We start from the raw sequence: 16,209 nt of genomic DNA on the forward strand, positions 1-16,209 counted from the left end.
AAATAGAATAAAGTTTTCAAAACTACAATAAAACTTACCTATAAGAAATCAAGATCCGTATAAAGTGAAAAAAAAATCTTCATTGCTTTTGGCAGACAAGACACAAAAAATTGCAAAACACAAAATATTAATAATTTAGAAAAACAAGTCCATGCAAGACTGAAACATTTTTCTGCTTTTTTTTTCTCGTATTATGACGTCACACCAGTGTACGCATAAGTAGCACACTGCGGTGTTTGAGATGGTAATAAACTGTTCGACTGTATAGTTAAACTAACCTGACGGGGGTCTTAACAGCGATCAGGCAGGCTGTTGACCCAGGGTGAGGTATCATCATTGCACACTGACGACAACTGACCTCTGCGATTACTCAAAATTGGGTAAGTCGGCCGTTTCATTTTTCACTTAGGGAAGATGCGTTCGCGCTCTCCCCGAACAATCAGTATCATGTGCCCCGTATATATATTCTATTTATACTTATAGTTTTATTTTTAAGTTTCGTTTAAAATTCTAGACAAGTAAGAATGGAGCTATATATTTAGTTGTATAATAAACAACATTTTATACAGCTGTTTCGTATATGAAATATTTTTATCTTATTTTTGATACAGATTTATAAAACTTTTGTTTATTATATAATTAAATATATTCTGTTTATTTGTTGTTGTAAAATAAAAGTGTAAAATAAAATGTAGTTGTTAAAATTTCCAGTAATAAAGGTAAAAATTTTTATTTTATTGTTTCAATCTAAATATATTACAAAACACCAAAAAAAGTACTTTACTTATTTTTTTGTTACTATTTCAATTAAATATTTAAGAGTATTCTTGTATAGCAAGTTATAGACAGTACAGCTGAATGTAAAAAATTACAATTACTCACATATCATCTTTTATTTTTGTAAATAGAAGAATTAGCAAACTTTTACAAAAAAACTTTAAAAGAAATTAATTTTTAGTATACAAGCTTATTCAAAACATTCAAGAATGGTAATACAAAAGCTTTTTAAATGTACAAAAAAAGTTGTTAAGTTATTAATTTTTTTTTTTTTGTTAGTTGACAAAAAAGTGCGTATAGAATTCTAAATCAAAAATACAAAATTTGAAAGTTGTCGTCTATAAAGTAAAGCTAAAATTAAAAAATATAAAGTTTAACTAATATTAATAAATTGATAATTAATACCGTTTAAACATTTACAACTTATTTCATCAGCTAGTTTTCTCTTTTTCTCAATCACTCATATTGTGACGTCATAACAGCTCTCCTGCTAATCATGATTTCGTGGCTATTGGTTGGGTAGCAGCTGATGGCTGCAAGATTAAACTTACCTGACGGGAGTCTTAACAGCGATCAGGCAGGCTGTTGACTCAGAGTGAGGTTTCATATTTGCACATTGATGAGACTGACCTCTGCGATTGTTCCAAATGTGAACAACTCGGCCGTACAATTTCTCCCACGGGGAACTTGCGTTCGCGCAGTCCCCTCTTATTAATAACCATTATTCAAATTATTTATTTATAAATCTTCACCTATTATTTGTTTTAACAGTTTTATTATGCCACTCTCGTGGTAATTGTCTCTTATTTACTTTCTTATTTTCTCTTAAGCGCAGTATAAATTAAAAAAATCGCGCGTAAAGGGGAATTTTAGTTTCTGCTGCGTTGCAGCAAACTTAAGTCAGTGCGGCTTTTCGCTGCACTTAAGTTGTTAATGGTTTCAATCTTGTTTGTCGAGTTTATTTCGAGTTTAGAACACTTTTTGAGTTTGATTTAAACGTTTAGTTTATAGCTTCTTTAATTCGAGTATTTTCGTCTTTTAAAAAGACTCAAAAAGTCAAATTCAAAAAGTGTTCTAAAATCGAAATTCGACAAACAAGATTGAAACCATTAACAACTTAAGTGCAGCGAAAAGCCGCACTGACTTAAGTTTGCTGCAACGCAGCAGAAACTAAAATTCCCCTTTACGCGCGATTTTTTTAATTTATACTGCGCTTAAGAGAAAATAAGAAAGTAAATAAGAGACAATTACCACGAGAGTGGCATAATAAAACTGTTAAAACAAATAATAGGTGAAGATTTATAAATAAATAATTTGAATAATGGTTATTAATAAGAGGGGACTGCGCGAACGCAAGTTCCCCGTGGGAGAAATTGTACGGCCGAGTTGTTCACATTTGGAACAATCGCAGAGGTCAGTCTCATCAATGTGCAAAGATGAAACCTCACTCTGAGTCAACAGCCTGCCTGATCGCTGTTAAGACTCCCGTCAGGTAAGTTTAATCTTGCAGCCATCAGCTGCTACCCAACCAATAGCCACGAAATCATGATTAGCAGGAGAGCTGTTATGACGTCACAATATGAGTGATTGAGAAAAAGAGAAAACTAACTGATGAAATAAGTTGTAAATGTTTAAACGGTATTAATTATCAATTTATTAATATTAGTTAAACTTTATATTTTTTAATTTTAGCTTTACTTTATAGACGACAACTTTCAAATTTTGTATTTTTGATTTAGAATTCTATACGCACTTTTTTGTCAACTAACAAAATAAAAAAAAAATTAATAACTTAACAACTTTTTTTGTACATTTAAAAAGCTTTTGTATTACCATTCTTGAATGTTTTGAATAAGCTTGTATACTAAAAATTAATTTCTTTTAAAGTTTTTTCGTAAAAGTTTGCTAATTCTTCTATTTACAAAAATAAAAGATGATATGTGAGTAATTATAATTTTTTATATTCAGCTGTACTGTCTATAACTTGCTATACAAGAATACTCTTAAATATTTAATTGAAATAGTGACAAAAAAATAAGTAAAGTACTTTTTTTAGTGTTTTGTAATATATTTAGATTGAAACAGTAAAATAAAAAATTTTACCTTTATTACTGGAAATTTTAACAACTACATTTTATTTTACACTTTTATTTTACAACAACAAATAAACAGAATATATTTAATTATATAATACAACAGTTTTATAAATCTGTATCAAAAATAAGATAAAAATATTTCATATACGAAACAGCTGTATAAAATGTTGTTTATTATACAACTAAATATATAGCTCCATTCTTACTTGTCTAGCATTTTAAACGAAACTTAAAAATAAAACTATAAGTATAAATAGAATATATATACGGGGCACATGATACTGATTGTTCGGGGAGAGCGCGAATGCATCTTCCCTAAGTGAAAAATGAAACGGCCGACTTACCCAATTTTGAGTAATCGCAGAGGTCAGTTGTCATCAGTGTGCAATGATGATACCTCACCCTGGGTCAACAGCCTGCCTGATCGCTGTTAAGACCCCCGTCAGGTTAGTTTAACTATACAGTCGAACAGTTTATTACCAGCTCAAACACCGCAGTGTGCTACTTATGCGTACACTGTTGTGACGTCATAATACGAGAAAAAAAAAAGCAGAAAAATGTTTCAGTCTTGCATGGACTTGTTTTTCTAAATTATTAATATTTTGTGTTTTGCAATTTTTTGTGTCTTGTCTGCCAAAAGCAATGAAGATTTTTTTTCACTTTATACGGATCTTGATTTCTTATGGGTAAATTTTATTGTAGTTTTGGAAACTTTATTCTATTTAATACTTTAGGACTTTTTATCGGTAATTTAAAACTTGTGTGTAGTTTTGTTTATATTATTGGTTGTATATAATTCTAAAAACAGTTTTTTAAAATACATTAATGTATTATTTTAGTTGATTATGGTTAATTTTCTGATTTTATGTAATTTAATTCAAACTACTGTTTTTCTTCACTTTTCCAAAATTAAATGAAAATTTTTTTGATAAAAAAAAAAGTTCTAATAAATTTGTCGTTCTAATAAATATTTAGACTTTTTATGAGTAACTTATAATTTATGTGTTGTTTTATCTAACTATGGGCATCCTCATTCCTCTATTATCAAAATAAATACTTTATGGATAAACTTTTAGTTCTATTTTAAAATTTAACATAAATTGTGATTCTTTTTCATTCTGTTCTAAATATTTTTTTAATGCACAACTACATAATAAGACATTACATAGTAAGACTTGTTTTTTTTGGCAACTTTTCGATTATGTGTAATGTGTACCCTTTACTTTTCAAAAAGTTTTAGACTTACTTATTATAGAAAAATTAACTAATTGATAGAAAAATATCAGTTGTCTTTCAACTTTAATAAAAGTTTTAAAGTGACACTCCGTGCTTAAGTGTCACCCCGTGCTAAAGTGACGCTGTGCTTTTCTGTTCTGACACCTACCCTAAGATATAGTTATGCCCTATTGTATACTAGTGGTTTTTTGAACAAAAACAAAAAAAAGTTCCTCATATTGTTTAGGGTTAAAAATTTAATGTTAGTTAGTTTAGTTAGTACGCTAAAAATATTTTAGATAACAAAAACGATATTCTACTTGTGTTAAACTTATACCTAAAGAATTTTTATGATATTCAGATGATGTTTTATTTCTTTTATTTCAACGATACGTTTTTTGTTATTGTTTTTGAAATTTTTAAATTATCTTTTTTAATCGTTTTGATAAGACTTTAATTACTTAAGAATGTTTGTCAAAAACATTTAAGTCTTATTCTTGTTTAATTTCGTAATTGAATTTATATTTTGTTTTGTTCCTAAGTTTATAATTAAGATTTCATAAATACAATAATGTTTTGAATATACATACTCTGGTAGGCTTGAATATTTAAAAAATTAGCTTTTAACTGTTGTCACATGCTTATTTACATATAATAACTTATAGTTCATTCATGTCATAGAACTTTAAACAAAACAAATGCTCAAGAAAAATCATCTTGCATCCTTTTCAGCATAGTTTTTAAATTTAATATATTCAAAACTAATAATACTTTTAATTCAAGGTATTATATTTATTTTCACTTTAAGTATAAGCTGATCATGTAATCTTAACTGTTAATGTTTTATCAACTGAAATTTCAAGATTACTCAGGCTTTAAATAATTACAGGGTTGCCACCTCACCTGGAAACCTGAAAAAACCTTGAAAAATCAGGAATTTGACAATTTAGGAAAAAAACCTGGAATAACCTGGAATTTGAGAAATTTTGAAAAAAATCGGGAAAAACCTGGAATTTTTAACAATTTTAATATGTTAGTTTGTAAAACTTCAACTTGACTCTAAAAATCTATCCTATAGACAAAAATTTTTTGTCATCATCAAATTTTTTTTAATAAATACACATTTAAAATAGCTTTACAGTATATTTTCAATGTTTTTTTACTATTTAACACAATTTGCCACCCAAAAATTTGTAGACCCAAAAATGTGTACTTTTAAAAACCTGGAAGAAATGTGGAAAACCTGAAAAAAAATTGGAAAAAATGAGTGGCGACCCTGTAACTTTGTTGAAGAGGGAAGAGTAAGTACTAACATTTTTCACTTTTATTTTTGAATTAAAAAATAAAAGTCAGGCTAGTTTTTATGCTATGTTTCAAATGAGTTTTAGTTAATTCCGTTTATGTGTATACCACTGGGTTTATGTCTTTCAACGTTTAGTTCAGAGAGTTTTAATGGCCATTATTAGGAGCCCTACCTGGTATAAAGACTGTGTGCAGAAGACCATGTTTTTGTAAATATTGTTTTTGATCACTTAAGCTATTTTTTTTTGCCTTAAACAGTGGCAACTCAGAGTATATAAATCACTTTTACCAATATTTTAAATTAGTTGATTGTTACATATAAAAAGTATTGAGTTATGAGTTTTGTTGTGGTACTAACAATATTTTATGTTGTAAAAATTCAAATATTAAGTGACTAAGTTGATGCTTTTAAAATATTTAAGATTATGCAAATTTTGGATTAAATTGTTTTAATAAATATAAAGCCACATCACTTTAAGTTGTTATGCCTTTGCTGCATAAAAATATAAAAGTGATAATTTTTGTATGATAATGGTTATATAGCTTCAAATTCAATTAATACTCATATTTATAATTATAATTTAGATTTAATGTTAGCTCAAAAAGCTACTTCAAGGGCATTAGGTTTAAATAATTTAAATTTACTCTTTGAAAAGCTAAAAGTTTGTTATTGTGAATGAATTTCTTAGATTTTAATTATAAATTTTTAATAGATTTATATTTGAGGTTCTAAATTGAACAAAAATTGTTCTCAACTTATTTAAAAATAAGGAGACAAATATACAAGATTAGTTATTCAAGATTTTTATTTGCAAAGCTAAGTTTCAACATTTAAATAATATTAAGTTACAATTTAAATCTGAAAAACAAAAGTTAAACAAAAAATGGAAGATACTATAAAACAAAACAAAACAGGTAAATTAGAAATTGTTAATTATGTTAGTTAGAAACAGGGTTGCCACTTTACCTGGAAAACCTGGAATTCGACAATTTAGGCAAAAATAACCTGGAAAAACCTGGAATTTTGATCAAAAAACCTGGAATTTTTAATAATTTTAACATTATTAGTACTAAAATTTCAATTTGACACAAAAAATGTCATCAATTTTGTCATCATCAAATTTTTTTTTATTAATAAACACATTTAAAGTAACTTAACAACATTTTTTAAATGTGTTTGTACTACTTAACACAGTTTCTTTTATAGAAATTAACTTAAAACTAAAAATAGACCTAAAAATGTTTACTTTTAAAAACCTGGAAGAAATTTGGAAAACCTGGAAAAATTTTTGAAAAAACGAGTGGCAACCCTGTAGAAAGTTAATCAAGAATTTGTATAAAATGTTGAATAAACACTATGGGTTTAGGCTCTTAAAAAACAAAATGTAAAACTGTATACTAAAAAAAAACATTATCAGCTCAAAAATTAAGGAATAAAACAAGCTACTTACATACTATAAAATACAGAGAAACTTTTGAGTCTTTAAATTGAAACCTACTTATACTGAATGTAAAACTTTTAACTTTTAAAAACATTACTAGCATGAAGGTAAAAAACTAAATAAAATTAAAACTATAACACACAGAGGATTTGAGTCTTTAATTTAAAAAACTACTTATACTGAATAAGCTGTTAACTGGAAAAAAAGGAAAATCTAAACTTTTAATTCTAAAAAAAAATTATAGTGGCATACAATTAAAAAACAATGCAAATAGTTTAGATACTTTAATAAATAAAATATTTTTTTGAGCCTTAAACATGAAAACTGTATGTACTAGAATTACTAAATAAATTGAAAACTTTAACTTAGGTATTGAACATGAAACTACTAGATTTAAAAACACAATCAGTGATTTGAATCTAGTAGTTTCATGTTCAATACCTAAGCCATATTTTTTACAAATTGATCTTAATATATAGAGTTTTTAAAAAGCTTCATGTTGCTTTTTACCATTTTAAAAAATTCGAATTATTTTTTTAGATAGGACAGGTGAAAGTAGACACATGATAGGTTTCCTATGGGAAGGGAAAACTAAAACAGCAAAAAAATACTATTTCATTTAAAGTCTATCTCCTCCTAAATTTTTCTAGCAACCTTCTTCAAACTTTCACAGTCTAATCTTTATATAAAAACAAAAAAAAAATACTTTGGACTTTAAAAAATTTTAAGTAAAAAAACTTAAAAAAAAAAAAAACTTTTTTATTAAACTTTTGTTATTAAATTTTTATATTTCAAATCATTAAAATTCATAAGTAACAACATTTTTTTCTTATAATATAAGGAACATTTCCTGAAAATTTGAAGAAGATTGCTTAAAAAATGAAGGAGATAGATTTTTATTGATTTAAAAAATTTCCAAGAAAATTCACTCCAATAAATTTGCGGGGTCCATACATTTGTTTTGGAAACTTTTTACAAAAAATAAAATATCTCAAAAGTTGAATGATATTTTTGAATTCTTTTAAAAACTGGCTTGTAGTTTTTACTTAAAGCTTTCATATAAAAGCCAAAGTTAATTTTTGTTTAAAAAATTGTTGGACCCCTCTATAGCCTTAATTTACATGTGTTACACATATGGAGATAGGAAACAACAATTACTAAAAATATAAAAGTAAATAATTTTTATGGTCATAGGGGAGAGGAGTAAAGTACTTTTTTTTTTATATAGTCTTATTTTTCACATAATAAATAAAGCTACCAGTTGCTCTTAACTGCCTGTTGAAATTTTAAATAAATCTTGATATTTAAGCAATCAAAGTTAAGGGCATAGGGGGGTAAACACCCTTTTTTAGTTTTTGATCTTATTTTATATAGTTTTTACTAAGCTACAAGATGCTTTTTACAGATTTAAGAAATTCAAAATAATTTTTGAGATATAGCCGGTCAAAGTCGGAGCCAACAATAGGTCTCTTATAGGAGGCGCATACTAAAACGGCAAAAATAGACTATTTTACTAAAAATCTATCTTCTCCTATGTTTTTTGAGATAACTACCTCAAACTTTCAGGAAATGTTCCTTGATATGTTTAGAAAATTCTGTTGGAAGGAATTTTGAAAAAAAATAAATAATAAAAAATTTATATATAAAATAAACAAAAAAAACAGTTTTTCTTTTTTGTTTTTTTGTTATACAATTTTTATTTTTTAATTTTTTAAAATTCCGTTCAGACAGAATTTTTCAAATACTGCAAGGAATATTTCCTAAAAATTTGAGGTAGTTATCTCAAAAAACGTAGGAGGAGATAGATTTTTAGTGATTTCTATTTATTTGCCGTTTTAGTTTGCGCCTCCCATAAGGATCCTATTGTTGGCTCCGACTTTGACCGGCTATATCTCAAAAATTATTTTGAATTTCTTAAATCTGTAAAAAGCATCTTGTAGCTTAGTAAAAACTATATAAAATAAGATCAAAAACTAAAAAAGGGTGTTTACCCCCCTATGCCCTTAACTTTGATTGCTTAAATATCAAGATTGAATGACTTTGCCATTTAAACAAAATAATCTACGAATTAGAAAAAATATTTAAGTTTTAGTAAATATTTTTTGATTTCCTTTAAATTTTTCTTTGCAGATTTCAATATAGTGATAAAATAATTATAAAAGAAACATTTTTATAATTACATTTCAAGGCAAAGACCCAAATTATAAAGAATTGGTATGTTAGTAAAACACTTTAATGTTTGCACAGTGTTTGTACATATAAAAACCTTTATACTAAATAAAATTACTTATTGCATTGTCAACTTACTGAATTAAGAAACTTTCCAATCCAAGTAACTTTTGTATACACTCAAAGATGTTGTTGTTTAAAAGGATAAGCAAAATCTAAACTTTAAAGAAAAACTGCTAGAACTATCTGTCTTTTTTCACATATTTAAGCTTAAGAATATCCAGGAACTTAAAAACAAAACTAATAAAAATACTGAATTTTTTTCAAAAAAGTTAATTTAAAATATAGTTTTTGTTTAACTGGACAAATTTACATGTTCAAGGGCCACATTTACATGCTCAAGAGCTGCAGCTTTTTATTTTGCTGGCCGCATTCCATTTAAATAAATAACATGCCCGCGGGCTGTAGATTTACACTTCAAGGGCCGCAGTTTGCCAACTCCTGCTCTAAGCTTTCAAATATAAGACAATGTAAATTGTTGTAAAAAATGTTATACACTTTATTCCCTTAATTTTTCTTTGAAAACTAGTTGCTAGTAAACCAAGATTCTAAACAATTAGAAGTTCAAGCCAATTAAAAAAAAAATACTCTATAACTGTAGCTTTGCCAGTTAGTACAAAAACATTTGGAAAGTTATTACTTAATGCAAATTTAGATATCTTTAAATCTAGGTATAAAAAAGTGAATAAATCATTTAAAAAAGACATATTATATAGCTGTTAGACTAATTTTTCATAACTTCAAAAATTTCTTTCAAAGTTTTTATAAAGTTAAACTAGTGCATAATTATTTTTAGCAAAAATAAAGCAACAAATTAAAGTATTTTTTGCACTTATTTTTGTCAAGGATTTTGGATTTTTTGGAAAACCTTAAAAGATTATGAAAAAGAATCCTATAAAACTAATCCAATAAAAACTTATAATGTAGTAGATTCTTTTACAGCTATTGGTCCACCCATCCTGTTTTGTATTTAACAGGGTAGCCAAAAATCCTGGGAAAACCTGGAGTTTGAGAAATTTTGAAAAATCCTAGAATTTTAAACAAAAATCACTTTAAAACCTGGAATTTTGAACAATTCTTATATTTTAACTAGTAAAATTTTAATTTGACACAAAAAATCTATCATTTAGATAAAAAAAAAGTTGTCATCATCAAAATTTATTTTGTTAAAAAACACAATTTAAGTAACTTAACAGTATCTTTTTAATGTTGTTATACAACTTAAAACAGCTTTTTTTTACCTTAAACTTGGCTTTAAACTCAAAACAGTGTACTTATAAAAATCTGAAAGACATTTCTCAAAAAAATTTGGTAACCCTGATTTAATAAAATTTTAGAAAATGTTTATTTAATATTTCTTTTTATAATAGTCCAGTAGATCATACTCTTAAAGTTTTTTATATATATTTACTTAAATCTTTAAGTTGTTACAACATAAAATTAGTTAAAATTTGAGGTAAAATTGCCAGTTTTTAATTTAAAACTAATTTTATTTTCCAATAAAAAATGCTTGGAGCAAAATCATTAAATTTAACTCTAAAATATGAATTGATACATTCTTGGTCTATATTAAAGTTTAAATTTTGATAAAAATATTAAAACTAACTTTTTACAAAATTAAGGCCATAGGGGGGGGGTCCGACTTTTTTTTTTTACAAAAAATAACTTTGGATTTTATATGAAAGCTTTAAATACAAACTACAAGTCTGTTTTTATAGAATTCAAAAATATAATTTAACTTTTGAGATATTTATTTTTTGTAAAAAGTTTCCGATACAAACGTATGGACCGCAAATTTTTGGGGTCAATTTTCTCGGAAATTTAAAAATTCACTAAAAACCTATCTCCTCCTTCATTTTTTGACCTAGAGACTTCAAATTTTCAGGAAATGTTCCTTTTAATATTTTGAAGAATCTGAATGTTGGAATTTTTGAAATTTTGAAAAATAAAAATTTTATCCACAAAATCTAAAAAAAAGGGTAGTTTTTTGATAATAATTTTTTTTTTACTCAAAATTAAAAAAATTCCTACAATATATCTCTTTAAAATTTAATGATACACATTCTGTAAAAAATTGAGAAAGATTACTCAAAAAATGAAGGAGGAGATAGATTTTTAGTGAAATAGTCTTTTTTCGCATTTTTAGTTTTCGCCTTCCATAAGGAACCTATTGAATGCCCTTTCTTTGATCGCTTATATCTCAAAAGTTACTTTGAGTTTTTTTAAGCGGTTAAAAGTGTCTGATAGCTCAGATTAAATTCTACAAAATACGATCAAGTTGTAAAAAACAAAGTGGACCCCCCTATGGCCTTAAATCCCATTCTACTTTATTCAGTTTAAATGTTTTAAGTATTATTGAAGGTTTTAAAGACTTTTTTATTTACAAAAAATTATGTTGTTAGTAGAATGTGTTAAAAAATTTCCATAAACTTCTTTAAATCTTAGAAAAGTAAAACATAACAATATGCTCTCATTTTCAGTAAATTAAGAAAAATGAACTTTTTTAGTAAGTAGAACTGCCTTGTTTAAAATGGTTTTGAAACAAAAATTATCAGCATCAAAGATAACGACTTGTCAAGAGGCTAACAAAAAAGCTGAACAAAATCCAATAACAACTTCTCTTACTGGATTTTCAACTGGGTATGCTTTTAAAGTGCTTTATACAATTATAATAATTAGGATTCTAAAAGTACGCTATAATCTAAGGTAAAAATATTGAGTGTTTTGAGTTTTTATAAACATTTTGTAAGAGAATAAGATTTATCATAAAATTTAAGGAAGTCTATTTTTATGAACTTTGGTTGTTTTATTTTTTTTATCTAACAATAACAAATTTAAATAGTATTCTTTTATTTAACTAATACATGTTTCTGTGTGTTATCAGAAACATTATCAGAAACATGTGTGACTTAAATAAAAAAAGAGTACTGTTTAAATTTGTAAATATTGTATATTTAAGTGAGCTTGTTTTGCTAGGATCTTTGTTAGCAAAACTTTTAATTTGGAATAGCCATTTTTTATTTTATTTTATTTAGTTTGTAATTGCTGGCTTTATTGAAAATTAAATTGAAGCTACAAAAGACCAAATAGTTAAAAAAATGCTTTATCAGACACAAAAATAGAACCAATGTTCTAATGGCCGAACACCGGGCCTATGTTAGAAATTATTTAGCTGAAGAAAGAAATAAAAAGCCTGTACTGCCCAGTAATAAGAACACTTGTCCAAGCAACACTAGTAATGCAACTCGAACTTCTCTAAATGGTTTTTCAAAAGGCTTTGTTGGCGCAGAATTTGAGAACAAGTTTGTTTTACTTAAAGTTGATTTGTAAGATAGTTTGCTTTCATATAGTTCAGTTTACAAAATATTAACTAATGTTTAAATGCATTTCTTTTAACTCAAACAAATCTTAGTTTTTAGTTTTATTTTTTGCGCTTTGATTGATTTTAATTCCATATATTTTATTTATGTTTTTGGAAGCTTTTTAGTTTCTAGTTAAGTCAATAAATTTTTTCAGAAGGAAGCACTACATAAAAGATCATTTTACTGAATTACAAAAGTATTCAAAACAGTATAATCATAAGTTTCTTGAACACAGGGTCAGATTTAATTTACTTTTTTTTAAAAAACAAATATGTTGTTTTATTGTGTAATAAAATAACTTAATAAGCTTATTCTGAATAAAAATGTTAGGTATTTTTTCATAAATTTTGCATATACTTATAAATTTGTACAAAATGTAAATTTTGCAAGTATAAATTTAAAGTTAAACGTGAGAAACTTACAACACATGCGATGTTGTAAATATTAATTTAAACTTATTTTAAGACATTCTAAAGTATTAAATTTTTAAATATTTAAAGCAAGTCAATCAAAGTTTTTTCTGGTACTCTTTTTTGTCAATATGTTCATCAACTAAATAAAAAAACATAAATGTTGTAAGTTTTAAAAGTAAAAATTAATGAATAAAAAAGGCTAGTGATAATTAAAAAAACACCTACTAGTTATTAAAAAAGTCTTATTTAAATTAATTTTCTAAGCATTTTTATTTTATATATATATAATTTATTTATATTTTTTTGTTGTCCTATATGTATAGTTAACTTAAACCTTGTTGAAACATGAGCACTTTTGCACAAATTTACACTTTTGCACGGCATATTAGTGCAAGTTTGTAACTTTATTTTGTTTGTTTATTTATTTTAAGTTTTTCCTTTTAATTTCCTATTTTTTACTATCAGTGTTATCTTTAACCCTTGACCCTCCATGTAAGACTCTTTGTGACTTGTATCATACTAAAACACCTGACTTTATATTATCAGGGTGACTATTTAACGTTGAATCCTAAAAAAACCTGAAATTTTAAGTTTTAGTAATACACAAAGAAAACTGTATATTATTTAGAATTTTATTTATTGTAAAAACGTTTAAAATACAACATTTACAGTTTTTTTCAGTAATTTAAACTAATTTTTTACCTTAAATTTTGTTTAATACCAATAAACAAGAAAAGTTTTGTTTTTAAACCTTTGAAGACAATCAGAAAAACTGAAAGAATTAAAAAATAAACAAAATGGGCTTAAAATAGGCATGGGCAACGTTTTTCAATAAACGGGCCGGATCCGTAAAAATTTAGTCTATTGCGGGCCGGAGCATTTTGAATTAGTGATTTACCGGATCCAGTATCAGGATCAAGCCGAATAATGACTTTTTAGATCCGAATTCTACTGGAAACTAATTTTAAGTCGAGATAAAGATACGGTCGGGTTCTAATGTAAATACAAGTTTCTGGTCCGGCCGGAATATAAGTTTATGGATACAGATGATCACTTTTTTAAATTCTACAAATTCAAAAAACTTTCTTAAGTTTGACAATTTAAGATGTAGATTAAGACATGTCATATTTTTAAATAATGTCTATAAATAGAATTGACATTATAATTGACAAAGGTACGTATGTAAAACATTGTACTTAAAAAAAAAACACTTTGCTTGGGGTAATTTTACAAAAAGATATTCCAACGAAGTTAGAACAACACAAAATATTAGGACAAAATGGTGTATTTATTAGTACACAGAAACTTATAAGGTAATATTTTAGCATGTTGTTGAAGTCAAATTCTTAAAGTTTTGTTTTGTCAAAACATGATACAAAGTTTTGTAAACATTTTGTAATATTGACCCTTTGCGGGCCTATAAATTTGCTCGCGGGTCGGTCATTTTCATTTGCGGGCCGGATCCCATCAAAGTTTAAAAAACGGTCGGGGGTCGGTCATTTTCACTCTGCGGGCCGGTTCCGGCCCGCGGGCCGTACGTTGCCCACCCCTAGCTTAAAAGGAGGGCCATTGACCATAAAAAATATTTTTTCTGAATAGAAAATCAAACTAAGTAGAAACATAGTTTAATAAAATTGGTTTTGTTACTTTTCTTCTTAAAGTAATTCAGAGATTATATCCAGTTTAAATCCAACCAGTTTTTTCATTTTACAGTGTAAAAACGACTCAAAATTCTCCATAGCTTCAATACTAAAAAAATTGCTTGCAGAAATTTACAGAAAAATACCTGAAATACTTATATATATTTGTTTACAATTTATTTCAGTAGTTTATTGTATACTGAATTGTAAGACAATAAAAGAAAAATTAAAAAATATATTTTACAAAAAAAAAAACGCAAATAGCCATCAAAGTATTTTTCGTGGATAAAACTAAAAAATAGATATACAGGGTTGCCACTCGGTCAGGAAATCAGGAAAAGTCAGGAAAAATTTTTTTAAATGACAAAAGTCAGGAAAAAATGGGGGGTTTTGAAAAAAAGTCAGGAAAAGTCAGGAAAGTTGATAAAATAAAATAAAATGTCAGATTTTTTCAGTTTAAATTTACAAAATTCCTTTTCCAAAGCCTTCAAATGGTAAAAATTAATTAAAAGTCTTTTAAAGTCAAAAATAAATTCTAAAATTTTCCTAGAAATTTACAAATTTTTAAAATTTTATTTCCAATGCCTTCATCTGGTATAAATTAGTAAAATATCCTTTATAAAACTGCAAAAATTTTCTATTAACATATTGAACAGCTTTATATAGTTTCAAGTGTTAGATTATGTATTTTAGAATAAGTTTAATTTAAGAGTTTTATTTAGAAAAGTCAGGAAAATTTTGGTAAAAAGTCAGGAAAAGTCAGGAAATTTTTCTTAGCTTGATCAGTGGCAACCATGGATATATGGTTATCGGTAATTTTTTTTGTAAATTTTTATATATTGTATATTTCTTTTCATATTTGATAAAAAAATTAAAAAATATCTGCAATAGGCATTTGAAATATTTAAATGTTGAAAATACTCTACACTGCCCTAACAACACCAATGGTTTTTCAGAAAGAATAGCAGTTTTTTCAAATATTCGAAAAGTTTTTACTTTTAAAAATTAACACTAAGCCAAAGAAAAGAAAAAAAACTAAAAAAAAGTATTTCTATAAAAGCTTTTAAGGTATTTTTAGCAGTTGCTGTAGACCTTAAATTTAGACAAAGTTTTAGGAATTTTCAAGTTATTTTTAAACTTCAAAACAGCAAAAAGATTCTAAGTTTAACCTTACGTAACCTTTAATATACTAAAATAAAAATTAAACCAAACTCATTTAAAAAAAAAAGAAACCCAGCTCTAAACAATTTAACAAAACACTTGGTTTAACTTTCTAGTCTTTAAAATGTTAAATGGCAGCTTGCCAGCCCACTGTGTTGCCACCCTGTGTTATAATTTAATGATTTTAAACTAATTTCTTCAAATTGGAATGCATTTCAATTGCTAATTTATTTTCACTATTAAGAAATACTAAGTTTCTGATTGTTTCTTTACCATTGAAAAAACCATTCAATTAGTAGTAAAAATAGATATTAAAAGTTATATTTTAGGAGTTATCTGGATACTAGTTTAGGAGTTTAGGTTAATGGTTGTTGAAACAGCTATACGTAACTATGCAAAAAATTATATTTATAAAAACATTGTATGTTATTATTTTATAAAAAAATATTTCATTGCTTACAAAAACTTTACTAATGTATACTTAGTTATATAAACTAGTAATTTCTTATTTTTTTGCTTTTGTTTGAAAAGTATAATAGTCTACTTAAAATTATATAAATAGCAGTTTTTTT

At 26.1% G+C, this 16,209-nt stretch overlaps 4 non-coding genes across 4 annotated transcripts; 2 read left to right on the forward strand and 2 right to left on the reverse strand.

The window, feature by feature from the left end:
• The first annotated feature begins 270 nt into the window (after positions 1-270).
• Positions 271-435, forward strand: LOC145837362 (U1 spliceosomal RNA). Its single transcript, XR_014369996.1, has one exon. It is a non-coding gene; the product is annotated as a U1 spliceosomal RNA (small nuclear RNA).
• Positions 436-1,320: 885 nt separating this feature from the next.
• On the forward strand, positions 1,321-1,484 carry LOC145837342 (U1 spliceosomal RNA). The gene has a single exon (XR_014369977.1). It is a non-coding gene; the product is annotated as a U1 spliceosomal RNA (small nuclear RNA).
• A 629-nt stretch (positions 1,485-2,113) lies between these two features.
• Positions 2,114-2,277, reverse strand: LOC145837330 (U1 spliceosomal RNA). Its single transcript, XR_014369966.1, has one exon. It is a non-coding gene; the product is annotated as a U1 spliceosomal RNA (small nuclear RNA).
• Positions 2,278-3,162: 885 nt separating this feature from the next.
• On the reverse strand, positions 3,163-3,327 carry LOC145837369 (U1 spliceosomal RNA). The gene has a single exon (XR_014370003.1). It is a non-coding gene; the product is annotated as a U1 spliceosomal RNA (small nuclear RNA).
• Between the last annotated feature and the right edge of the window lie 12,882 nt (positions 3,328-16,209).

Source organism: Thalia democratica, chromosome 5 (assembly GCF_965202585.1).
Source record: "Thalia democratica chromosome 5, ktThaDemo2.hap1.1, whole genome shotgun sequence".
In the NCBI taxonomy this organism is placed as follows: domain Eukaryota; kingdom Metazoa; phylum Chordata; class Thaliacea; order Salpida; family Salpidae; genus Thalia; species Thalia democratica.